General features: G+C 41.8%; 1 protein-coding gene across 1 annotated transcript in view; it reads right to left on the bottom strand.

Moving 5' to 3' along the window:
• EXTL3 (exostosin like glycosyltransferase 3) overlaps window positions 1-15,134 on the bottom strand; it is a 122,085-nt gene extending 106,951 nt beyond the window's left edge. Inside the window, exon 1 of the mRNA XM_087437380.1 lies at window positions 15,115-15,134. The gene's annotated coding sequence lies outside the window, so the exon portion shown is untranslated. The remainder of the gene's footprint in view (window positions 1-15,114) is intronic.
• Between the last annotated feature and the right edge of the window lie 12,540 nt (window positions 15,135-27,674).

Below are 27,674 nucleotides of genomic sequence, written 5' to 3'. Positions count from 1 at the left end.
CACCAAGGGAAGGTAGGAAGGTGTGGTGCTTAACTGTGAGCTTTAGGGTCAGACACCCTGGGGTGAATACCAGCTCCTCCACTTACCTGCCGACTTAATTTACATAAGCTCTCCGAGGCTCGGTTTCCATACCATCAAGTAACAACAATAATCCCTACCTCACAGCGTTAGTGAGAACATAAGATTATATATGAAAATCACTTACACAGTGGCTGGTACATCACGCATTAATAGTAATAGTGATAATGGTCATCCTCATTATCAAGAACCAGCGACTGGACTACACTGTATTTAATCTTTGCATCTGCCAGAATGTAAGCTCCATGATAACAGGGACGTCTGTTTTGTTCACTGATGTAACCCAGGCACCTAGAACACTGTCTGGCCCATAGTAACCACTCAGTAAATGTTTGTTGAATGAATAAAGGTGAATCTCAGTATTTGGCACATATTAGGTACTTAACGGTTACTATTTATTGAGAGAGTTTACTGTGTCCTGGGCGTTATACATTTTGTGTCTTACTTAACCTTTACAACAACAATGTATTTTACTACTCATTTTATAAATGAGGAAACTGAGGCCCAGAGAAATTAACTTCCCTAAGCTCACAGAGTTAAATGGGAGAGCCAGGATTTGAATCTAGGTTGTCAGTTTTCAGATATTTGTTGAATTAATTGATAAGTAATGGCTCAGAATTAATTTGACAATTTAGTGAATGTTCACAGTAGTTAGGGTGAGAGTGACATCTTACCCTGGGTGGCCTGGTGAATTATTACTAATTATACAACAAATGAATTACTGTTAATTTAGTACTTATTATGTGTACCTATGGTTTTGTGGCAGGGATTGGCCATGTTCCAGTCCAGAAGAGGAGCCCACGGATACTTTTAATATCCCTGCGGGGGTAGAATGCGGAGGGAGTTCTCCACATTTTACAGAGAGTTACTGGACAAAAGCTGAAAAGTGAATGTCCCAAGGTCATAGAGAGAATTAGTAAATAAACTAGAAATAAAACCCAAGTCACCTGTGCTCTTCTTACAAGACTCCGACTTTACATAGCTATGGATTTGGAATCCACTGTATCTAAGAAAAAAGTGGTATCAAGGCAAGAAAACAAAAGAAATGTTTTCCTTTTCATAAGACCTTAACTACTAACATAGTCATCTATCTACAATCAATTACTTCTGAAGAAAAAACATATAAAAAATGACATTAATAGAAACTACTTTGTCTGGAGTAGTTTTTAATTTAAAAATAACTTCATAGTAGCTTCTTATAGAAAAGTTTAAAACACAGATGAGAAAAAAAATTAATTTCATTACCACCATATAATCTTTGTGTATATCCTCCTAGTCATTTTTATATACTTTTCTTTTAGAAAAATGGTATGAAACTGTACACATTTTATAGCTTATGTTTTCCAATTAATAAATTGTAGCTATCCTTATATGTCACTAAATGCATTATTTTTAACTGAGGAATTCCACTGTATTTATATATTAAGTCCCCATGGTTGAAAATTCAAGTTGTTTCTAATTCTTCCCATTATAAACAAGGCTGAGATGAACATGTTAGCACTAAATCTTTTTGCATGTGTTTAATTGTTTCCATAGGATAGATTTCCAGAAGTAGACTTGCTGGGACAAAGGGTTACATTTGGAATTTTTTAATTTAAGCACAAACGTCTGTTTTAAATATATTTTTAACTTGTCTTTCACTTCATGTTTAGTTTCTTTTTTAGTATCCAAAACTATGACAAATACATGGCAAGCCCCTGATAGAGAATGGTTGATTGAGCATCTTCTAATATATTCCCTTTCTCTCTCTCCTTTGGAAAGAGAGAGAAACAATGCCCATGAGTGAAGAAGTAGGAAGGAGTAAAGATGAATACAAAACAATAATGTTGACCCAGGGTGAGAAAGATGATTTGGCCCCAGTAACAGCTAAGGAAATAAAATTCTGTCAGCAGAGGCATATGCAGAACATTGCATTAGGCACTATGGTAAGATTTAGAAGAAATGCAATACGTACGTCCAGCCCTAGCCCTTGAGAAGCTTAAAATTCAGTTCAAGAGCAAAATTATAACTACACGAAAAGATTCAGAAGCATATAACAAGTCCACATACAAAAGGTAGAAGGGTAGGTAATTCAATGAACTGAAATAATCAGTTAAAGCAAGGAATCATAATGAAAAGATACGTTGAACATTTTCTTTTAAATTAACGCTTGAAGAACACTTATGCACAATCTCTGAATGAACAGTGAAGGAATTTTCTTTCAGAATAGGTGCATTAATTGGGGTGTCATAATGCTTTAGTCAACTGGTTCCACTTTTGGTTTCCTTAAAATTTCTCTAAATTTTTTATAAATTAAATGTTTTAATTTAAAAATTAAAATTAAAAAAATTTAACTAAAAATTTTCCCCAATATTTGTTTTCTCATCCATACCCAAGTCTATTATAATTATTTTTAGAAAGTTACTCTTACCTAGACTTTTCCAAATCTCAACTTGGTTTTTACAGAAGCAATTCTCTTTTCAAGGTCCTATTTCAGGGCCGGCCCCGCGGCTTAGCGGTTAGGTGCGCACGCTCCGCTGCTGGCGGCCCGGGTTCGGATCCCGGGCGCGCACCGACGCACCGCTTCTCCGGCCATGCTGGGGCCGCGTCCCACATACAGCAGCTGGAAGGATGGGCAGCTATGACGTGCAACTGTCTGCTGGGGTTTTGGAGGGAAATAAAATAAATAAATAAAATCTTTAAAAAAAAAAAGGTCCTATTTCATAATGGACGTCAGTCAGTAAGCCTCAGAGAGGGAATGGAGAAGAGCAGTTCATACAAAGGGTGAAACAGAAGTCTGTTACTTCTTTTACACAGCATGAGTGTTCCTCAGATCAAATCCAGATGGCATCAACTCAATAATTGCCCTTCTGAGATAAAACAGTGCAACTACTGAATCAAATGTGTAACTTCTGGTTCTTTGTGGCAGTGTGTTGGAGAGCCCGTGGCAGGCAACATCAACCCTATCTGGGAGGGCAGAACTCTAGAGGATACTTAGGCATCTACAGACAAGGGAGTGATTTTCATCCTGAAAAACTGTTAGAATCTATTGAGATGTTCAGGATCGGTAAGTACATTTTAAAAAGTAAGACATGTGAGGCTATAGGCCATAAGGTTCCTTTGAATTAATATAAAAATCATACTACACTAGTCCATTAAAATGCTGATATGATGGTGAAGGGGAAGCCACTCTGGACTGAAAGTCATGAGCTCTGAGTTCTAGTCCAATTACACAACCATAAATAGCTCTGTGGTTTGTGCAAGTCATAGAGTCCCTCTGAGCTCCCTCTCCCTAATCTGTCAAATGAAGTGAATTAGCGCTAGATGATTGCTAAGATCCTTTTCAATTCTAAAACTCTAAACTATTCTTTAAGAAGGACTGATAAACATATAAAAATGAAAAGCAGTAGACATTATATTTCAGATTTTCCAGTAGCTTACTGAATCAATTTAGATTCTGAAATCTAGAAGAGAACTGGAAAATCTCCTAGTATAATCACATCTCATTTTATTTTACAATTCAACAAATACTTACTGAGTGTCTATTCTGTGATGCTGGGGATATTTCACAAAACAAGGAAAATATCTGCCTTATAGTCTTCTGAGGGATAGAGACAATTTAACAAGCAATTACAATAAAGTGTGATAATTGCAAAGATAAAAAAATATAGAATGTTCTGACAGAAAGAGTATGTACATAATGCAGTTTGGAAGGCTTTTTTCAATACAGTTATATCTAACGTGAGACTGGAAAGGATAAGTGGAAGTTCATTAGAAGGGGGCTCAGGAGGGAACTGGTCCAGGTGGAGGGAGCACTACGTGAAAAGGTGCAGAGCTGGGAGAGAGTTGGCTAACCTGGCACCTGTGGCTGAACTGCCTAGAACAAGGGATGAAATGAAAAGCGAAAAGAGAAGTAAGCAGGAGCTGCATCATGCAAGGCCTTACAGAACATAACAAGGAGCTTTGCCTTTAGCTTCCTACCAATGCGGGGTCATCAAAGATCTGTGTGTGCAAGTGATAGGATCAGATTAACATTTTCTGAAGATTACCCTGGCTGTGATGTGAAAAACAGACTGGAGGGCAGCAAGACCTGAGACAGAAAATCACTGGGAGGCTGTTGCAGGAATCGAGACCAAAGATGGTGACCTGAACTAAAACACTGGCAGCAGGGATGGGGAGATAGAAGTTGGGACAGGACTTGGTGATTAAGCAGATGTGGGGGAAGAGGAGTCAAAAATGATTCCTAGACTTCCAGCTTAAGAAACTGGGTAGAAATTTTTCCATTGTGTTTGCTAAGAGGATTGGATATAAGCCTGGAGTTGCTGGCAGGCATTTTGCCATCATTTGGAAAGAGGCTGCCTGAGAATGGAGCCAACGCAGAAGAAAATAAAGCTAAGAGAGAGAGAGAGTGAGGCTGTTTGTGATGTCCTTATTTTACATCTCTGAACCAGCTATCCCAGATCCACCACTGGACTTTTCCGGCACATGAATCAATGCACGTCCTTTGTTGTAGTTTTGGTGGTATTTTGGTTGGTTAGTTGTTTAGTTCAGTTTGAGTTGGGGTTCTGTCACGTGGAACCAAAAGAATCCTGGGAAGAGTGGGGACAGCAGGAGTAGAGAGCCCCAGGTAGAATTACTATTGAAGAAGTGACACAAGAAGATGAGCCCAAGAAGAAAGCGAGAGGAAAAGGAGGAACCTGGGCAAGTACAGGGCCAAGAGAAGAGAATTTTTCAAGGAGAAGCATGCGGTCAGTAAAGTCAAAGGCCATTGAGAGATAAGTAACACAAGGACTAAGACACACGCACTGGATTTAGCAAAAAGGCAGTAGCTGGTGGTGTGAGGTTCAGTGGAGTGAAGAGAGTACAAGCCAGACTGAAGGGAGCTGAGTTGAGGTGAGAAGAGAAACAATTCTAAATCAAGAAGTTGAGTTGTGAAGGGGAGGGTTACCAGAGGGAGATGTTTTCAGATGGATGAGACGAGAGACTGTGTAAAGGCTGCTGAGAAGGATGCAAGAAGAGGGAATAATCAATTGAGAGACATCCCTGAGAGGCAGGAGGGAGAAGGTCCAGGGCACAGGCCAAGGCACAGATTTAAAGCTTGGCCCTAATTCAAGGGAAGGATCTCTCTTCAGTTGGAACTGGACAGAAAGAGAGAAGGACACATGCAGAATCAACTAGACATGTTAGCGTGGCAGCAGGAACTCAATGGCATTACTGTCTGACAGCCTCTATCTTCCCCATAAAGTAGCGGGCAGGGTCCTTTGCTGAGAGTAAGGAGCACCTGGGGGGTGGGAGATTTAAGGAGAATGGAGGCTGTTTGAAAACTTCCTGTGGAGAATAGGAGAAAGAGACTGGGAAAATCCAGAAGAATTGACTGGAAGCTGTGAAGGCCCACTTGATGACAGAGACCACTCCATAGTTTTACCAAAATCTGCTAAGTCAAAGAAAGGATGGAATCTGAAAGTAAATGTTTGATTACAGTGAGACAACTGACTTAAAAGGTCTCTTTTATAAATAAAAAGATGTTAGTACTGGGATATTTTTCATTACTGATCTAAAAGGGGAACTTTTAAGTTTGCTGATATGACACTCAGCTTTTCTGCATAGTAAACTGCCATAAACTCTTTATCTGATGGAGATAAACCACGCAAAGATCTCACAAAATGGTGTGACAGAGCCCAAAGTGGCCAATAAGATTCAGCAGGCTAGAATATGATAATGAATCTGGGTTAAAAAAAACCTCAAACTGTGCTTGTAAAATAAAAATTTTGAGATCTCAGTGACCACCCAATTAAGAAATCAAAGTTACCAGCAACAATTCTCTTAACAGCAGATATAACCCTTGGGTTGAGCAAATACCAAACACCACAAGGCAACTAGATGAGGTCCTTCCCAGGGCCAAGACTCCTAAGTTTCCACTGGGTGTGATAAGAGCTTATATGAGACACCTGTATCTGAAGGACCTCATCTACCGGCCACGTCAGCCGTCTCTGTTTTCAAGTTCTAACCTTATATTTAGTTTCATCATCAACAAAGTTTTGGGACCATCTTTTCTCAGCCCTTCCTGAATCATCTTCTCTGAATTACAATGCAGTCTTGTGATATCGATCTTCAGAGAGGTATGATACGAATATTCTGTTTCAGTAGGGCTTTTTGTCTTTTATAGCCGAGGGTCTCTCCTATGGACTTATTCAATATTCTTCACAAAGGAAAAACAAACAAAAACAAAAAGGCAGGAACTTTGCCACCAGAGGTCTTCCTTGCTTCGGTTTTCATTTATCTGCCTCATTTCTTACCTGTCACTTCCAGGTTCTTGAGCTGGAAACTTCAGTACTCCTGGCCCTTCAGAGTACTCTGATTCTCCTTCTCAGCCTCTACACGTTTAGGTTACCATGTCCCAGGAGCAAGCTGACGCGCTAAGATTACAACATTATCCCTAACCTTGAAGGAGTCACAGACTTAGTGAACAATGCCAAAACAGAGTGACAGGTGCTGTGACAAGAGGCAGAAGGGGCAAAAAGGAAGACATGATCATTTCTTCCAGGACGGGCAGAGTCAGGAAGGCCTCACCACAGAGGTGACATTTCAGCAGAGTCTTGAAGCATGAGGATTTCTCCAGGCAGTGAAGGTGCGGAAGGGTGAGAAGCAGAGGGAAAAGCAGAGGATAAAAGAGCATGAGATGGGGAACAGGCTTACTTCCCTGGGCTGTAAGTTGCATAGCCTGAGTGGAGCACAGGGTGTAGGGAGAGGTCTGAAGATGAATCTAGACAAGTGAGAAGGGACCAGACCAGAGACCATATGGCTTAAGAACGGTTAAGAAGTTTGAACTGTATTCTGGCCCAGGTGTGAATCAATCATTTTTTCCCTTGGCTTAGCTTAGATAAGATTAGAATTTTTGAAAGAGAATTTTTGCTCACACACAAAGGGAAAAGCAAACAAATACAAAATGAAAAGCAAACATACAAAAGCATAAAAATGAACAGCTCACAGATTCCAGATTTCTTAGTTTGCTTCGCTAGGTCTTAGCCCCAGACTGGCTTAGCTCATAGACAGATGATCCAGCCCAAGCTCTCTTTCTCTCCTCACCCGTCCATGTTGGCCCTGGAACAGCCTACCACACCGTTGGTCCACTGGCCCAAACATGAGGCCGACGGGATTTCTGATCATTCTAAATCCCATTTCTTAATATTCACCCCTGGGCAGTGTTGCTTACACAAGAGGTTGGCTGAGTTTCTATTCTGTAGCTGTCCTGGCCCCTGGAGGTTTTATTCCAGATCAGGGGTCAGCAAACGCTCTATAAAGGGCCACGTAGTAAGTATTTTAGGTTTGCAGGCCATATGTATTTCTATTACAACTACTTAACTCTACTGTTGCATCGTGAAAGCAGCCATAGACGACATGTGAACAGAAGGACACAGGTGCGTTCCAATAAACCTTTATGTATGGTTTGAACTTTACATGATTTTCACGTCATAAAATATTATTCTTCTTTTGATTTTTTCAACTATTTAAATATGTAAAAACCATTCTTAGGCCCTGGCCTGGTTGTGTAGTGGTTAAGTTCACATGCTCGGCTTCAGTAGCCCAGGGTTCACGGGTTTGGATCCCAGGTGTGGACCTATGCACCACTCATCAAGCCATGCTGTGGCAGCATCCCACATACAAAATAGAGGAAGACGGGCACAGATGTTAGCTCAGGGCCAATCTTCCTCACCAAAAAAAATTAACAAAAAACATTCTTAGCTCACCAACTGTACAAAAACAGACAGTGGGCCAGATTAGGCCTGTGGACTATGCCAACCTGTTCTAGGCACTAAATCCCAGGGCAAAGAGGGCCTGTTTCATTTTTACCTAAGCAGTTTGTTACTATAACTGATACTAATAATACTAACATACACCATATGTGGAGCACCTACTAAGTGCCAGGTAGTAGGTACCACAGAGAATGGCTTCAAAGAATAAAATAATACACGTAAAGCACTTAATATAATGCTCCATCTGAGGTAAGCATCAATAATTGTTAGCTACTCTTATTATTTATTATTATTTACACATTTTATCTCTGATCAGTAAAATGACCCAGACAAAGTAGATATTAATATCCCATTGAGGATCAGAAAAACTAATTTGTGAAATCACATAGCTAGTAAGTAGCAGAACTAGGATCTTTTTTTTGTGTGTGTGTGAGGAAAATCAGCCCTGAGCTAACATCCATGCTAATCCTCCTCTTTTTGCTGAGGAAGACCGGCTCTGAGCTAACATCCATTGCCAATCCTCCTCCTTTCCCCCCGCCCCAAAGCCCCAGTAGATAGTTGTACGTCATAGTTGCACATCCTTCTAGTTGCTGTATGTGGGACACGGCCTCAGCATGGCCGGAGAAGCGGGGCATCAGTGCACGCCCGGGATCCGGACCCGGGCTGCCAGTAGCAGAGCGCGCACACTTAACCGCTAAGCCACGGGGCCGGCCCGAGGATCTGAACCAGATTTATCTGATTCAAATAGATAAACTAAACAGGAGGTTTAGTTTATCTGAAGTGTATTCATGGGCTAGTTAATTGCTGGCCTCCCCATCAGGAACAGGCATTATCATCCCCCAGCCTGCCCTCTTGTGTCAAGAGCAGCACAGGGCTTATTCTAGTCTTGCTTCAAACTTAAATGCCTGTTGGACCACTTAGTTCTTGTTTCTTGCCAAGAGATCCTCTACTCCATGAGAACAGGAAAGATGACCAAGCTCAATGGTCAATTAGGCCTTTTCCGGCTCAGCTGTCCAATTCTGCCCATTTCCCCAGGTTCTTCTGATGACTCATCTTTAGGTAACTTCCTGAAAGTGGCTCTCCTGGAATTCTACTACTACTGCACTCTAACAGAAAAATACTTCACACGTTCAGTAATAACTCCAGATAGTTTCCACCAAAGATAGGAAGAATGTCATTGCATGAAAACCATTCATCTGCAAGACGTTCTCAGAGTTGTCCATAAAATGTTATTGAAGATATTGTCCACAGCTTCAAAACTGTACTCAAGGTAGCCCACGTGATAAATCCTTCCTTGAATTACTTCCAGAAAAAAGAGTCTTCTCCGTAGTTGAATCTGTTTATTTCAGCTTGCCAGAATAAGAAAAGGATATAACCCCACCTGTTTCCTCTTCTATTGTGGCTTCCAAGAAACTTAAGCCAAATTTCATGCCAAAACGTCTCATCTCAGGATACCTAGTGGATCCATTTCTGCTTCACTGCTATGACCATTTCTATGTTTTATAATTTTAAAAATAGCTAGAATGTCCTGTGTGTCTCCTACATGCTGGGCACCATGCCTTTCCTGATGGGCCCCTCCTTCTTAAGTGGTTTCAAAGCTGGTGCTTGTTTTACCAAACCACCCGAGTACCTTATTTTTTAAGTTATGTTTTACCTTGTGTCCTACACCTCAGGTCTCCTGGAAGCAGGCAGATCCAAATACTGGATTTAAAAAAAGACTCTAATTACATTTATGCACATAGTTGTGAAAAGCCAACCTGGCTTTATCTTCATAGGCCACAAGATGGGGGTGTCATTCCTCGAAAATCAGGGTTTTTCCAGATTGCACTGTCTTCCATTCTCTCTCTCTTTGTACCTCTGCTTGTCTCCGTGTATTACTCTTTTTGTCTATCTTTTGGAGTTTCTGTGGGTATCACTTAGATCCTGCATGCAGGCATTAAGACTTGTAGGCAGTCCCCACACTTGGTCTGTGCTAGGGCAAGTTACATGAGCAGGACTCCAATCCTTCTGCATCTGCGTTATTAAACACCTGTCCTCCTGAGAATCCTGTAGCTCTGGGTGGCTTCCTTGCTGGAACCACAATTCTCTTTGGCATTTGGCATCCTCCCACTGCACCCCATATCACTTCCCCTCGAACTCTACGTGTTCCTCTATTGAGCTCTCCAGGAGTCAATGAAGGTGTATGTAACTCAGCAGTTTATGTCCAACGGTGACTGGCAGAACATCTAGAATAAAGCTGGCAGACAGTTGTTACCAGATAGAAAAATTGGAAACTGGAGAGGATATTTGGCACAACATAGGCCCTCACGTATTTGATAACGAATGAATGAACAAACTCTAACTTCTCCCCACTTTCCCACCTTTGTCTTGATACCTAGGCAAAGCCAGCAACCAAACACCAAATTCTAAGCATGTGAGTCTCTTCAGTAATTGTAATCCTACCAATTTGCTGTAGCAAGGCTGATAAAGATGGAAACTTGGTTTCTCTTTCTGCTTAAAAAGAAAGCCAGAGTACACCTCTGTCTGTCAGCCCAAAGAGGTTCCTTGTCAGTGCCAAGCACTATTGTTTGGCAGAGGCCAGATTTTTGCTTTGAATGCTCCCTTTGCCTGAACTTGCTCAGTGACTCTGGGCAAGTCACTTGATAACTCTGGGCCTCACTCTTCTCATCTGCGAAAGGTAGAGACTGAACCAAACAGTATCTGTGGTACTTTCCAGCTCTACATTTCTGTGATCTGTCCCCTAGGAATCCAGCCAGCATTCTTTTCTTGGGCTGGGTTTTATGAGATGTCTGTTTTAATTTTTGATTTGCATTTCCTAGTCTTCCTTATCACTAAGGTATCATAAGCTCCTAGACTTTGGTCAGCTGATCATAATGTGATGCTCAATGGGAATTTTTGATGGTAAAATACACATAACATAAAATTTACCATTTTAACCATTTTTAAATGTATAATTCAGAGGCAATAAGGACATTTACATTGTTGTGCAACCATCACCACCATCCATCTCCAGAAGTCTTTTCATCTTCCCAAACTGAAACTCTGTACCCTATTAAACAACAACTCCCCATTTCTCCTTCCCTCCAGTCCCTGGCAACCCTCATCCTACTTTCTATCTCTATGAATTTGACTACTATAAGAGGAATCTAACCATATTTGTCCTTTCGTAACTGGCTTATTTCACTTAGCACAATGTCCTCAAGGTTCATCCATGCTGTAGCATGTGTCAGAATTTCCTTCCTTTTTAAGGCTGAATAATATTCCACTCAATGTGTATACCACATTTTGTTTATCCATTCATCCATCAATGGACACCTGGGTTGCTTCCACCTTTTGGCTATTGTGAATAATGCTGCGATGAACGTGGGTGTACAGTTATCTGTTCGAGACCCTGCTTTCACTTCTTTTGGGTATACACTCAGAAGTGGAATGGCTGGATCACATGATAATTCATGCTTAATATTTTGAGGAACTACCACACTGTTTTTGTTCAACGGGACTCTTAAATGCAGACACAGAACCACTTAACAAGCTGAGCATTGTGGTCCTATTGCCATGCTGACTCCTGAGAAGTGTTCCTAGGGTGTAGATTTGCCTAGAAGGGTTGTCTTGCTTCATTCTGTAGAGGAAGAGGACCCACCTTCTGTTCAGAATGAGTTCTGCACTAGACACTGGACCTGGGGCTGATCCTGACCCTGCCTCAGTATCAACGTCTGTAAAGTGGGCTAATGATACTTAATTTGAAGGATTTTTATAACGGTCAGAGACGATGTACACAAAGCACAGGTAAGCACTTACAAAATGAACACAGGAATCTTACCCTACTGACTGCAAAGGCTGCTTATGACAGCCAAACAAAATAATGTATGAGAAAGCTGAAAGTGGTAAGGCCTTCTACAAATACTAAGCTCTCATCATTTCTTTCCTAATCACTGCTACAGCCTCCTAACAGTTCTTCCTGCCTCTTGGCCTCTTAAGTCCATCCTTCACTCAGGCTTCAGAGTGAGCTACCTAAAGCAAATATGATCCTGTCAATCTCCCACTAAAGTTTTCAGTGGCTCCCCTCCCCTCACATGGCCTTCTGTGATCTGACCCCTGCCTCTCTCTTTAGTCTTTTTTTTTTGGGGTGGGGTTCTTTTGGTTTTTTTTTTTTTTGAGGAAGATTGGCCCTGAGCTAACGTCTGTTGCCAATCTTCCTCCTTTTTTCCTTTTTTCTCCCCAAAGCCCCAGTAGATAGTTGTATGTCATAGTGGTATATCCTTCTAGTTGCTCTATGTGGGACGCCGCCTCAGCGTGGCTTGATGAGCAGTAAGTAGGTCCGTACCCAGGATCCAAACTGGTGAACCCTGGGCCGCCGGAGCAGAGCGCACAAACTTAACTGCTATGCCACCGGGCCAGCCCCCTCTTCTGTCTTATTTATCTTTCGGGGCCTCATATCTCATCACTTTACCTCTATGGTTTTGTTAACGTTTGTCCCTCTTCCTAGAGCTCTCTTTCCCCACTCCTGGCTAAAAGTTAGTCATCCTTTACTACTAACTTCAGGCATTGACTTTTCCAGAAGGCCTTTCTCGACCAACCTCACCAAACTGGAATAGGAGCCCACAGCAGGAGCAGATATCTATCACCATACCAAACATACATTGTATTCTAATTATCTGTGCGCTGATTTCCCCAACTAGATCCGCTTCGTAAAGTCAGGGATTCAATTATTCATCTTTGTATTTCCAATCTTAGCACAGTGCTACGATGTTTATTGAACAAATATATGAATATAAATACGGTGGGTTTTTTATTATTAGAAAGTTAGGATAGTTCACATATGATTAGCTCTCTCAAGTTAATCAGAATTATGGCTTCTATACTCTCATATTACATGACTATATTATTAGAATAATTAATATCATCATATAATGAAGAATTTTTTTAAAAATTGGCACCACAAAGATGGAAGCTAAAGGGAAATATTTCGAGGTACTTTCTCTATCCATTTCTCCCTCCAAAATAAATAGTGTGTTTTTAAATTGAGCTTCTCAGGTCTTCATGGTTCTTCTGAGAGATGCTTTTGCTTCCTCAGTGTCTGAGAAATATCCTCGCCCCTACTTATATGGTCCTAATGTCACAGCCCCCAATAAGAGGTCATACCCGCAGTTATTTTTGCTAGGTGTGGGCTAAAGCAATGAGTCCAGTCTTGTGCTTACTAGGTGCTTGATAAATATCTGCTCAAGAAATGAGTAAATTACAAGTTGCTTGTTTGTGCTAACTCCTGTAAACTCCAGTCTGTGGCTAGAAGTCAATTTTTTTATTTACCTCCTTCAGAAGCAAGAACTGTGCTGGCTGTGCCGTTTTCTGAAGTCATAAGGCCATTGGAAGGTTGTAAAAGCAATGGGCCAACTGTTTACCTAAAGTGCATGTATTTATAGTTGATGTCGGAAACATCTGATCTGCTTATTTTTCGTGAGCCCATGAACTCATATTTCAGTTTCTTTATATGGGTGTCAGTGTCTTTCCATATGAATCTCTTGAGGCTACGGGCTCACTGACACTTCCAATTTACTGTGCAAAGTTATCTTTAACACATCCTTAAACTGCTCCTTTTAAGCTTCAAACTGTGCCTTCTAGTTCTTATGGATGTTGGTGACTATTAATGACTTACTAGATTTTGGTTTATCTTTTGGGTTTATTGCCACTACCCAAGGACCTCATGATGGGAATCACTGGGTAATAATGGAAATCACAAGTACACAATGCTTTTAAATGAATATTAATGTTAGATGTGGAAAATACAAATATTTTCCAAACAGAACATATTATACATCATGAGCAATTAATAATTGCATATTTTGATAGAGACCTGACACTTCTGGAGGAAAGTACCCAGAGACAGGGCTAAGGACTATTAACAATTTCTGCTTAACAAAGATTTAGAATCCTAACAACTCTTAGACTTACCTTTTTTCCTTGGGCATTGGTAACGTGAGAACATTTTGAAAGAATTTTCTTGTTTTTGATTATTATCTCAAATCAAGAGGTGTGTCTAGCAAAAAAGGAATTTGTGTTCATTGATAGCATTTTACATTTGGAAGGAACACTAAAGATAATTTAATCATCCAACCTTCTCTTCTTAGAGGCAGAAATGTTTTAGAACCAAGCTTGCGTGATTTCCCATCTTCTGCCTTTTGCTATCAGCTAATTTATTAATTAGGATCATGTTCCTGAAGAATATGTCTTTTAGGTAGTTTTCCTAATTATAATACTTATTACTAAGCAATAAATGAAAGTGCTTAGATTTCACAAGTAAAATAAATCAATATTTATTGGAATGTACATAATATAGGGTGAAGGTTTTAAAGAAAAATACACCTTTAAAAATATAATTTATTTTACATTGGGGATAGGGATCAGAGGATTAAAGTGCTTTTCTGAGCCTTTAGAAGTGGGCAAAGGTGAAGTCACCTTAGAATTGCAGCCCAGGGCTGTCAGGTTGGGATTATTTCGGGCTGGCGTGATTACCAAGGGGAGAACTAGGGTCACAGGAAGTGAGCCCGAATGGATGGAGCCATGCAGTGTGACCCCGAAACAGGCTGGGGAGGACAGACACCAACAAGCTTAAGCTATCCCAGGTGCCCTATATTCCAGGGCTTTATATCTGCCAAACTTCACCTTTTGAAAAGCTCACTGTGGGATCCCCAAACTAGGGTCAGCTGTGCTGTGACGCGCTCTGGGCTGCGGCAGCAGGGACCGCTTGGAAGCAGTGTCCTGGAGAGTAGTCCTGGCGTGCGGTGTGTCTGGGTCTATTAGAACTTGAGGACACCCGCTGGCTTAGATCACAGGATAGCCACCTCCTGATAGGGTGGCGGAGGCAAGGCACGTGACAGAGCCACTCACTGAGTACCTGGAACTGCGGGGACGCGGGAGCCCCACCCACACTGTGAAACAGACCCCTATGGTCATCTAATTTTTCATGAGCTCACACATGTACACATCTGAAGAAACCCGGCCCACACCCATACAAGTTCTCACACATTCTAACCCCACCCCGGAGTTTGCGGCCATACACAAGACACATGGATGATCCAAAGACTTGAAATTACCCTGCACAAACTCCCCAAATCAGTCTTCCAAAGCCCAGCAGAGTCTGGAGCGACGGGGAGAAAGAGACGCAGACAAGAGTTTTAAAATAGATCCCTCAGAGCAAACCCGGTTGTTCCATCTCTAAATTTTAGCAGCTTAAGACTTCTCCCGTTGGCACAACTAAGAAAAGACTTCACACCCCGCAAAGGGATGTCCCGAAGAGCCCCCTTACCTGGTACAGCGCCAGGTGGGGAGGTCTCCGAGGCTGGGGAGGTCGCGCTCCGGGCCCGGGCCGCTGCCCGCAGGAGGGGCACCGCGGCGGGGACAGCTGTGGCTTCAGCCCCGCCCCCGGCCGCCCCGCCCCCCGGCCGCCCCGCAAACCCTCGGGGCTCCGCCGCCGCAGCCGCAGCCTGTCACCTCCCGGCGTGCGGACAAGAGAGCCCGCTGCATTGTGGGAAGTCAGAGCCCAAACCTGAGCCTCGGCTGACCCCTGGTGGGCGCAGTTCCAGAGGGAGCCGCGAGCCCCGCGGTGGGGGCACGCGAGGACCGGTCGCAGGGGCAGCTCAACTTGGGGCTTAGCTTGGGGCTACCCCAGCGAGCTAGTGTGTGTTGCCTGTCGTTCATATCTCGGAAAAATATAAAAATAAACGGATGCTTTGAAAGTGCCTGGGGCTACCTCCCTAGTAGTGACATAAGTAAAAAAACTAAAGCAACTTGAAGACTAGGAAAGGTTTTTAAACTAGGGGAAATAATGTTAAAATTATAAAACTAAATGACCTCAAGATGATGGAGAAACCTGCACACTTAGTTTTTATTTCTGGTGAAACCACAGATCTGATCTCTCAGTCTGTCTAGAGAATACTGGAATGGAGTAATCTGTAACAGGAACTAGGAAACTGTGTCATCCAGGAGTTTCTCTTCTGGGTATATACCTCAAGGAAGTAGTTCAAATGGAGTAAAAAAAGTAAATTATACAAAAATAATCATAGTGAAAAATTAGAAAATAAATGACTAATAATACGTGAAAGGCACAAAATAATATGTAGCTATTTAAATAAGAATATGAACATTATCAGTATGTAGAAATATTTCTGTCAAATAATGTTAAACGAAAAACACAGAACACAAGAAAGCACATGGCCAATGATCCCAACTATGTGAAAATACCTGTGTTGACAAACGCAAAAAGAAACTTTGGAGCAATGTAAATAGAGTTTAATCTGTCTTAAGGTTTTTAAAATTTTTATTAAATAACTTTTTAAATGTTTCTAAACTGTTGGGACTACAGTAGTTCTAATTTTGGATGGCACTGCAGTATTCAGTTTCCCCCCACTCTAAGTAATAAAAACAGTCATCTAAAAAAAAATTCTGAGGATTTGGTGAACCACAACAGTTTTGCTTGTCTGCAAACGCTGGTGTGGGCACAAAAGAAAATTTACTGGAGAGTGTGTTGGTTTGTTAAAGCCTGTAACAAAGTACCACAGATGGGTGGCTTAAACAACAGAAATGTAATTGTCTCACAGTTCAGGAGGCTGGAAGTCTGAGATCAGGGTGTCGGCAGGGTTGGTTCCTTCTGAGGACTGTGAGGGAAGAATCTGTTCAGGTGTCTCTCTTAGTGTCTAGATGGCCATCTTCAAGTTTACGTGGCTTTCTCCCTGTATGCGAGCCAGTGTCCAAATTTCCCCCTTTTATAAGGACAACAGTCATATTGGATTAGGGGCCCACGCTACTCCAGTATGACCTCATCTTAACTACTACATCTGCAACAACCCTATTTCCAAATGAGGTCACATTCTAAGGTACTGGGGGTTAGGACTTCAACCTCTGAATTTTGGGGGGACACAACTCAATCCATAACAGGGAGCAGGAGCTTGGGATTCAAGGTGTAATCTTATGACAATTGCACCCACCTCATGACAAAGACAATAGCAATAATGTACACAACCTCAAATGTATCAAAGCCCTAACAACTTAAACACAGTAAACCAAATGGATTACAACTTTCTTCTCTCTGTCCTTTAACACCTTTCAGGCCCTTCCAGTTGCAACCAGGACTGTCAGAGACAAGACAGCCTGGAGGCTTCATAGATAGATAGCGTACCTGACGTGTCTGGCTCCTGCAAGAAGGGCTTGGAGGAGACCCGTCCAAATGCTTGGGAGGGGGGCGGCCTCTCTTGCATTTGAACCTCAGGAACATGGGCAGAGAAGATGTGGTTCGAGAATTATAGGAAGCAGGATCCCTGTCATTGAAGGGCACACACAAATACCCTCCTGCTGAAGAACTCAGCCTCAGTTCAAGAACAACTGGTTCTCCAGAAAGAAAAGCTCTGATTTGAGGTGTTTGCAGATTTCTGTGGTGTAAATACTCCCACTATGGCTGATTTCAAGCTTCCAACATGAGGTCCCTGTACACAGATGTTGGAGCCCCAGTGCCCCCAGCTCAGGGCTGTATCAAGAGGCAGATATAGCCCCTACAGCCTGGGGCGGGGGCAGCGGCTACAAGGGTGGAATCCAGTCTTCCTGAACTGAGCCAGCCTCTCCCAATTAACCCTACCACATGGGTGGGACGAGAAGCTTTAAATCTTCAGGAGCCCTGCCTCCTGCCTTGCGAGGTGATGGGGACGGGGATCCCTGAGAGAAATGAAGCCCTGCCTAACACTTCCGGATCAGTGTTGTTTTCCTTCTGAAAGAACCAGAAGCCCGGTCAGTGGTGTACTGATACAAAGGACAACTGGTTCTCCAGAAAGAAAAGCTCTGATTTGTGGTGTTTGCAGATTTCTGTGGTGTAAGTATTCCCACTATGGCTGATTTCAAACTACCAACATGAGGTCCCTGAACACAGAGGTGGAGCCCCAGTGTCCCCAGCCCAGGTCATCGCCTTAACAGAGGCTCAAAACCAGGAGGCTGCCGGCAGGGAGCCAGATCTGGGAGCCCCCAGTGAACAGCAGACAGAGGGGGCAGCCCTTGTGGATTCGGACAGAGCCTCCAACTGGGCAGCAGTGCTGGTGGGGAGCCATGGAATGCAAGTGGGGTGGCCCGGTGAGAAGCGGGGTCCATACACAGCCTCCAGGGCAGTGGGGATGGGGAATGGGCAGGGAGACCCAAGACAGCAGGAGGAAATGCATTCTTCCAGAGCTGAGAGAGGCTCACCCAGTCTGGATGAGAGAAGTAGGACAGGCAGCATCAGGGGACAAGTGAGCGATCAGAATTTTCTCAGACTGAAGGGAAACACCCCTCTTTCATTTCCGTTATTAGGGCATTCTCCCTGAGAGGACCTCCCCAGGAAGAGGGACAGGGAGGTTAGAGCTTCCGGGGCTCACTCAGGTGATTCTTGGCACTGAGCTTCGTATCAGGCTGAGCCCAGTGGAGGACACACGTGGGCTCCTGTTAGAGCAGGTAAAGCTTGTGTGAAGGCTGGGAACAAAACCAAGAGAACCTGGTGAGTCTCTTGTCACTTCAACTGGGTCTTAAAGGGCCCTGTATACGCTGCAGATTAGTGGTGCCCCTAGGCTATGGCTTCTTATTTCTTTCCTAACCCAGCAGTGTTCTAACTCGTCCCTCTGCTTTCAATATTGTTCTTGTGCAATATATCCCCCACACTTGCCGGAGGGATTTTCCTCATGGGCAAACCTGATCATACATACGTTACTTCCTGCTTCAAAACTCTTCCCTGGGTTGAGTCGAGTTGCCTCTCGACTTTTCCTCATCGGACATCTGCTCATTTCTCCTGATTTATCTGCTGCTCTGCTCCTGGTAACTTCGTGTTAGCTGGGTTACCATTCCCAAACATGCTAGGTTTGCTTGATTCTAGGCCTTCATATTTGTTTTTCCTCTGAGTTTTCACTCTTTTCCTAGCTCTATGGGTCTATTCCCATGCCAGGCACCTTGAGTCACATCTGTAGTTTTATTATTAAACTCCCGGGGGTTTGGGGTTTCTTCTTACTATCTTTTTATTTTGGCAAAATATATATAAAACTTGCCATTTTAACCTTTTTTTTTTTTTTCAAGGGAGATTAGCCCTGAGCTAATGTCTGATGCCAATCCTCCTCTTTTTGCTGAGGAAGATTGGCCCTGGGCTAAATCTGTGCCCATCTTCCTCTACTTTATATGGGACGCCACCTCAGCATGGCTTGATAAGCCATGCATAGGTCTGTACCCGGGATCTGAACCTGTGAACCCCGGGCCACCAATGCAGAGTGTGCAAACTGAACTGCCACGCCACCGGCCAGCCCCTCATTTTAACCATTTTTAAGTGTAAAATTTAGTGGCAATAATTACATTCACAGTGTTGTGCAACCACCACGACTGTTTCCATAATTTTTCATCACCCTAAACAGAAATTCTGTACCTATTAAGCAATAACTCCCCATTCCCCCTTCACCCAACCCCTGCTAATCTTAATCTACTTTCTGTCTCTATGAATTTTCCTATTCTAGATATTTTGTATAAATGGAATCATACAATATTTGTTCTTTTGTGTCTCACTTCTTCTACTTAGCATAATATTTTCAAGGTTCATCCATGTTGTAGCATGTGTCAGAATTCCATTGCTTTTCATGGCTGAATAATATTCCATTATATGGATATACCACATTTTGTTTATCCATTCATTTGTTGATACACAACAAATTGAAACAACACTTGGGTTGTTTCCACCTTTGGGCTACTGTGAATAATTCTGTTCTGAACACTGGCATATACTTCACATGTTTTCTCCTCCACATGGTAAGATCTTATTTCTATTGTAGACCTGGCTAACTTCTATTTATCTTACAGAACCCTTTGTAAGTAGAAAATGGTGGAACAGGAGCCCAAACCCAAACCTCCTGACTGTGTCCAGGGATGTTTCCACCTTGCCCCACTGAATTACAGCTTTCCCAGGTGGGCTGTCATAATGAAAGTGGGATTATTGAAGGTAGCAGAGCCTGAAGAGATTAGATAGAAGGCCCCAGTAATCCTGGAGTTAGGGATAGGGCCTGGCCCAAGGGTGCCAAAAATGGGTGTGTATTTGATACTCATAAATGTCTACATGCAGCCATTCTCAGAAAGTAGCAATGTGTGCAGATTGCTGTGGGGTGTGTATCTATGAATCGGTTGATGGAAGAAGTGTAGAAAAGAATGGGGAAAAAATGGGAAGAAGAGAGATTAGAGTAAGTGGTCATTTGAATACTCAGCAGAACTTTAGTCAAGCCACCAAATCACTAGAATAGCAATGAATTCAGTCTAATAAAGACAAAGTGAAATAGTGGGATGCCAGCATGCAACCTCATTCATATGCTTTTACATGAACATAAGTAATATAGCACACTTAACACAAACAAGGATATTCAATGGAGCATTTATTAAATGCCATGATCTAGCCTGAATTTGGTCAAACCCAGCTCATGGCTGTTAATCTGCCCCTAAGAAGTAGTCACTAAAAGCCTTTTTTGATTTTTCTCTCCCCTGCTCCAAAGCCTTCAGGCCTTGTACTGAATTTTGTCAGCATTTACTGGAAAGTTGTAAGACATTCCGGTTTGTACACTCAGAGGTCCCTTTATGACCCTAGTCATGGGCCATCCCCAAGCAAAATTAGGAAGTAAACAGCCAGCATTTTCTTTCTGTGTCTTTTCCTTCCAGGCACCAGGTGTTAACAGGATGAGTCATTAAGGGTGGAATTTTAGGCATGAATGAGAAAGAAATTTTTTGGATGTGGCAACCTTGCTGGCACTCCTCAAATCACATGTTTAAGACACACCACATACTCAGCTTGGCTGAAAGGCCAGTCCTGCCTGGACAGATCCTCTCAAGACTGAGACACTCTGACAGGAAGTGGGCTTCAAAAGAATGTCTTGCTTCCTGGAGTTGAGTATAACTAGGCATACTGTTCTACCTTGATGTGGTCTGAGTAAAAAGGGTTTGAGATGATAAAAGAGGATGTGGCAAAAAGGAACCTTGGGGAATAAACCTGGAAATCAATTTTGTCCTCCCCTCAATTTCCTAAGCCTAGTGAGAGAAACCACAGCAAGTTCTAAGATAGACTATGAGGAGCCACTAGGTATTGTGGTCATTGGGTCATTCCTGGGAGCCCATGGGCATTCCTAGCTCCCCGTCCATATCCAAGTCCATACTCAGTGCACAACTGCTAATGAATTCACTTAGAAAGGAAAGCTGTAAAGCATTCAGGCAATATCAGCCTTGTGCAAAAATCTTGAGGAGCAGAAGATTTGCCTTTTACACTTGACTACCTCTCCTTTCTCCCTGTGGGGTTTCCATTAACCTGTCTCAGTTACTGACTCTTAATCTCTTACAACTTCCCCATTTCCTTCCACATAAAATTATCTTTACCTGTTTATTGAAAGGATCTTATATATTAATTCATACTAAGGTTGAATGACTGAAAATGACTGATGACAGATGAATGACTGAAAATAGCTTACTATACTGCCTTTTGCAAGACTAGTTACATTTTCCAAAGAAATAATTTCATCAGTGATAGATTTGATGTAGTATTAAAAAAAAATCCAAGAGACGGAGAAAGATATACCATGCTAACACTAATCGGAGTAGCTATATTACTTTCAGGCAAAGTGGACTTCAGAGCAAAGAAAATTATCAGGGATGAAAAAGGGCATTACACAATGATGAAGGGGTCAATTCTTCAAGAAGACATAATAATCCTTAACGTGTTTGCACCTACCAACAAAGTGTCAAAATACATGAGGCAAAAATGGATAGAACTGCAAGGAGAAATAGTTGAATCCACTATTATAAAGTTGGACCCTTCAACAGCCCTCTATCAGAAATAGACAGATCCAGCAGGCAGAAGATTGGTAATGCTATAGTTGGACTCAACACTACCACCAGTGGACTGGATGTAATTGACATCTATCCACTGCTTCACCCAACAATAACAGAGTACACATGCTTCTCAAACTCACATGGAACATGCACCAAAACAGACCACATTCTGAGCCAAAACACACACTAACAAATTTTAAAGTAGAAACCATACAAAGTGTGCTCTCAAAGCACAATGCAATTAAAGTAGAAATCAATAACAAAAAGACAGCTAGAAAATTGTAAAATATTTGGAGATTAAACAACACACTTCTAAATAAAACATGGGTCAAAGAACTCTCAAGAGAAATTTAAAAATATTTTCAACTAAATGAAAATGAAAATACAACTATCAAAATTTGCAGAGTGCAATGAAAGCAGTGGATAGAGGGAAATTTATAGCATTGAATGCGTATATTAGAAAAGAAGAAAGATCTAAAACTAGTAATCTAAGCTTCCACCTTAGGAAACTCAAAAAGAAGAGCAAACTACATCCAAAGTAAGCAGAAGAAAAGAATAACAAAAATCAAAGTTGAAATCAATAAAATTGAAAAAGGGAATCAATAAAGAAAATCAACAAAACCAAAAGCTGATTCTTTGAAAAGATCAGTAAAATGGGTAAACCTCTGGCAGGCTAACCAAGAAAAAAAGAGAGAAGATACAAATTACTAATATCAGAAATGAAAGAGCCATGTACATTAAAAATACATAACATATTATATAAATACATTAAAAACATAAATACTGATCCCATGGACATTAAAAGGATAATAAAGGAATATTATAAATAATTCTATGCCCACAAATTTGATAACTTAGGTGAAACAGATCAGTTCCTTGAAAGACACAAATCTTTCTTCCAAACTCTTTTCTACCAAAACTCACACAAGGAGAAATACATAATCTGAATAGGCCTTTCTCTATTAAAGAAATTGAATCAATAACTAATAACCTTCCAAAACTGAAAGCATGAGGCCCAGATAGTTTCACCGATGATTTCTAGCAAACATTTAAGGAAGAAATGATATCCATTCTCTACCATCTCTTCCAGAAAATAGAGGCAAAGGGAATACTTCCTAATTCATTCTATGAGGCCAGCATTATCCTAATAACAAACCAGACAAAAACATTACAAGAAACCTACAAACCAATATCTCTCATGAACATAGATGCAAGAATTCTTAAATTATTAGCAAATTGAACCCAACAATGTAGAAAAAGGATTATACACCATGACCAAGTGGAATTTATCCCGAGTATACAAAGCTAATTCAACATTCAAAAATCAATTAGTGTAATCCAGCATATCAACAGGCTAAAGAAGAAAAATCATATGATCATATCAATAGATGCAGAAAAACTACTTGACAAAATCCAGCACCCATTCATGATTAAAAAAAAAATTCATGTTGGATCTTTTTTAGAAAAATTAATAGGGGCTGGCCTGGTGGCATAGTGGTTAAGTTCATGTCCACTTCAGCGGCCTGGGATTCACGCGTTTGGATCCTGGGTGCGGACCTATACACCACTCATTAAGCCATGGTGTGGAGGCATCCCACATGCAAAAAATAGAGGAAAACTGGCACAGATGTTAGCTCGGGGACAATTTTCCTCACCAAAAAAAAAAAAAAAAAAAGTAATAAAATACTAAATTTTCCTGGGTAAATAATTAGTCAAGAATACCAAGAGAGAGAAGACTCACCTTGCTAGAATTTTAAAACGTGTTATAAATGGACAACCACCAAAATGGTATAATATGAGATTAAAACTCCAAGATAACTGTTGCACTGAAAATGAGTTTTGACTCAAACACCACACCACTAGACTGGTGCTGCTTTCCCTTTCCACCATCAGAATGCTATTCAGGACCCAGGCAGAAAGACAGGCAATTAAGAAAGAGCCCTTTGCCCTTTGCTGTTGGCAAAGTCTAAAGGAAATGATGCTCCTGGAATGCCAGGCCTCTGCTCTCACAATGGAGGCAGGATGACAAGGTCTGGGGTGGCAGTGGCAGGCTTCTGCAGCTGGAAGTGAACAGAATCACTTCTGTGTTTCATCCTGTGTCTCCTTTGACATTCCTCTGGCAAATTTGGTCTTCAAAGCATAAGGATTTAGAAAATGAGAAGTATTTTCCAGAGATAAAGAAAGAAAGGAAGAAATCAAGAGCTGTAAACAAGGGGAACAAAGAAGCTATGACAGTATGCTTTATATTTCTAAGTGGCCTTTCGCTTCTGGGTGTCAGGGTAACAAATCCCTTTGTGCCAGAGGCTCCAAATGCGAGGTCATTACCCTCTTTTGCCATGAAGGGGTGGAAATCATACTCTGGCTAAAGCGTTTCAGTTACAGTATGATTCAAAACTTTCCAGTAGAAAACTGAAAAATTAAACACATTTAAATGCATTTAGAATCCAGAATATCAGAGCTAGATGAGACTATAAAAATCATTTTTTTATGCCCCATTTAATAAATGAAAAAACCCCAGCCAAGAAAGGTTAAAAGCCCATGGACACACAAGGAGAGGCAACATAGGATAATAGAATCAAACAGATTGATTCCCAAACTGAAGAAATCATTTCATCAGCCTGAGCCCCTGTTTCTTCATCTGTAAAATGGGGCTGATAGGAATCATTTCACAGGATTTGTGTGGAAATTCAGATAGACAACCTGCAAAGCACCTGGCATGGTTCTTGCCACATAAAAGTGCTCAACAATTACTTCCTTTCTTTTGGTTTCCAGTGTCAGAGCCAATACTCAGTGCCGGGCTCTGGACCTGCAATTCATGCCTCTTTCCTCTGGTCCGAATGACAGCAACAGGTCGTGTGCTGGCAGTTATCATCTCAAGCTAGAGATGACTCAGATCGCTGGGTGTGCTACAGTGGCTCTGTGGTTCTGCTGCCCAGCACTTGAGATCCCGAACTGGACTTAGTTTCTGCCTCTGCCACTGATAAGCTCTGCATGAAAACCTAGTCCACCTATAGTTCAATTTTTCCATCTGAGAAATAGTGCAAAGATCATTAAAAATGGATATTATTTGGTATTTTGGAAGCCTTCCCAGCTGTTAAATTCAGTGAACTTTTCTTAACCTGTATTTATGTCTATATTTGTTGTAAGAACCATTTGCCATAGATATGTAGGTATATCTCAGACTGGGGATGGGGGGAGGGTAATGGGAACGGATGGGTAGGTGGTCCTGTTCTGAATGGAAAAATGATCAGGGTCAATAAAGACTTTGGTCAGCTCAGGTCCTCATATTTGCAGAGAGAAAGAGCCAGCAGGCTGAGAAAAGGTGGCTGCATGGTCTTGGAGAGTGAGGTTCTAGGGATTTGGAAAGAGAAGAGAATGTTGGCAGAGGAAGACAGAGGCGATAGCGATTTAACGAAGAGCATTAGGGAATTCGTCCTCCTGCCCCATGGCTCTCTGAATCTACGTTTCCAGCCCTGACCTCTGCCCAGAACTGTAGACTAACACTTGAATAGTTTCACAGGCATCTCAAATGAACTTGCCCAAAAAAGCACTCTTGATTCTACCCTCCTCCCATTCAAATCTGCTCTTCTTTCAGGCAGCGCTATCTCAGAAAAAGGCAACATGATCACTCTGTTGTTTCAGCCAAAAATCTAGGAATTTTCCTAGATCTCTTTCTTTCATCTTCCTTATAGCTTCTAGAATCTAAGTCCAAAGGCACCCAAATCCATTCTCTTCTCTCCATCTCTACTGCTATGTCTCCACCCACCATCCAAGTCCAAGCCACCATCAGTGTTTGTTTTACCATTGCAGTGCCAACCTAACTGCTCTCCCTGATTCCAAGCTTGCCCCTCTTCACAAAACCACCCAAGTAACCTTTTAAAAATATATACTAGATCAAATTGTCCATCTGCTTAAAGCTTTCTAATGATTTCCCATTGTACTCAGAAAAATTCCAAACTCCTTCCTCTGAGTCACAAAGTCCTCTATGACCTGGCCCCAGGCTATCCTTCTAAACTCATCTCATACCCACTCTCTCTGTTCACTCGCTGTGCTCTGGACAATTTGGCCTTGTTTCTGTTCCTCAAATATGCCAAACTTGATCCTGCTATAGAGCCTTTGTACCAACCGAGCCTCTGCCTGGAATGCGCTTCCCTCCTATCTCTGCATGGTGGGCTCCTTCGGAACTCAGCTTCATGTCACCATCTCACACAACCTATATAAGAAGCCATCTGTTCACTCACTATTATGTCACCTTATTTTAATTCTCTGTGTAGCTCTTATTGCTTGTTGATAATTTCCTTGTTTATTTCCTTAGTTATTGTCTGTCTCGCTTTCCTAGAAGGGAAGCTCTATGGGACAGCAGGGATCTTTTCCATCTACCTATTTACAGTATCTTAGTGCCTAGAAGCTGTTCTGGCACATGGTAGGCCCTCAACAAATATTTGTTGATTGAATGGAAGAAGGAATGAACTTCAAACCACCAAAAATGAACTAAAGAGCATTACCTTGGGGGAGTGTTCACGTTAACTGAATCCCGAGATTGTCTCACAAAAACCTGCTGACATTCAGGAGCTCACGAGGTCAACTAGGCAGCAGTATGGGAAGGAGAAGAGCGTGGGCAAGTTCAGCACCAAATTCTGAATCCTTTTCTAAAGGATCTCAATTGGCAGGACCTCCAAAGACATCTCTACCAGGAGACCTCTGGAAATGTAATTCTCATGTGTTTCTGTAAGGAGAGAAGCTCACGTATCTGTTTTAAGACAGTAAAACTGTGTTCCAAATGCTCTCTGACATGTAAGTGCTGTGGTCTTTTTTATCGGAGACAATTCGGAATGGGAGTGGCTCTCTCAAGCCAGGGCTTAGCAGCTGTTAAGGAAGATCAGTTACCTAAAGCAAATGTGACATTTTCTTGTTTTCACTACATAGCATGCACTTTCATACCTTTTGCCTTTACTTGGGCTCTTTCCCACCCCATCCCCACCCTCCACCTACTGAAGTCCTATTTCTTCATCTCTAAGGACCAGCTATCATGCCACAGCCTCTGAGAAACCCTGTGACAGCCTCTGAGAAACCCTGTGACATCCCCCAGCTGAGATGAGCCAATGCCTTCCCAGATTCCATTACCCTTTTGTATATAAACCATTGTATTACTTATTTTATTTACCTTATGTTATAATTACTTTTATACACCTAGAGTTACCCTATAAGATTTTAAACTCTTTGAGGGAAGAATCATGTCATTCATTTTTTTTTCTTCTCTTAGCGACTACCAGTTATTCATACATACACATACTCAATAAGTGTGAGTAAAATGAATAAAGGGATAAGAGAGGGCAGTGTTAATCCTACTCAGGTGGTGGCTAAACACCAACTTATCACTGAGAAAAACGGACGGGGTGGGGATCTTAAACTTTCGACGGCTTTTCTGTATATTCATGGCCACCTTCTCTCCTCTCAGCACAGGGAGACTGAAAAGACAAACCAAAGCCTTGCTTTGATTAACTTATGTAACCCAGACAAGAAGAACAGATCTCTCCTACTCGGCTCCCCAGGAATCTGATGTCCCGTCATCCTGAAGGCTGAAGATTAACTGTGAAGATAGGATATATGTATATATGTTTGGGATGAGTTAATAGATGAAAATTTTGTTAATGAAGAAAATGGCTGATTTTACTTCAGTTTTTGCTTATTATAAAGTTGTTCTAGGATGCTATCTCTAAAATAACTAAGTTGAACTGTTTCAATAAACATACATTTTAAAATAAATAAGTCAGGGGCTGGCCCCGTGGCTTAGTGGTTAAGTGCGTGCACTCCGCTACTGGCGGCCCGGGGTTCAGATCCTGGGCGCGCACCAACGCACCGCTTCTCCAGCCATGCTGAGTCTGAGTCCCACATACAGCAACCAGAAGGATGTGCAACTATGACATACAACTATCTACTGGGGCTTTGGGGGGGAAAAAAATTTAAAAAATAAAACTTTGTTTAGAATAAATAAGTCATGGAAAATTCACG

This window comes from Ceratotherium simum, chromosome 12 (assembly GCF_057802395.1).
Source record: "Ceratotherium simum simum isolate JZ-2026a chromosome 12, ASM5780239v1, whole genome shotgun sequence".
In the NCBI taxonomy this organism is placed as follows: Eukaryota; Metazoa; Chordata; class Mammalia; order Perissodactyla; family Rhinocerotidae; genus Ceratotherium; species Ceratotherium simum.
The sequence above is the reverse complement of the archived record's forward strand: the minus strand, read 5'-3'. Positions and strand labels throughout refer to the sequence as shown.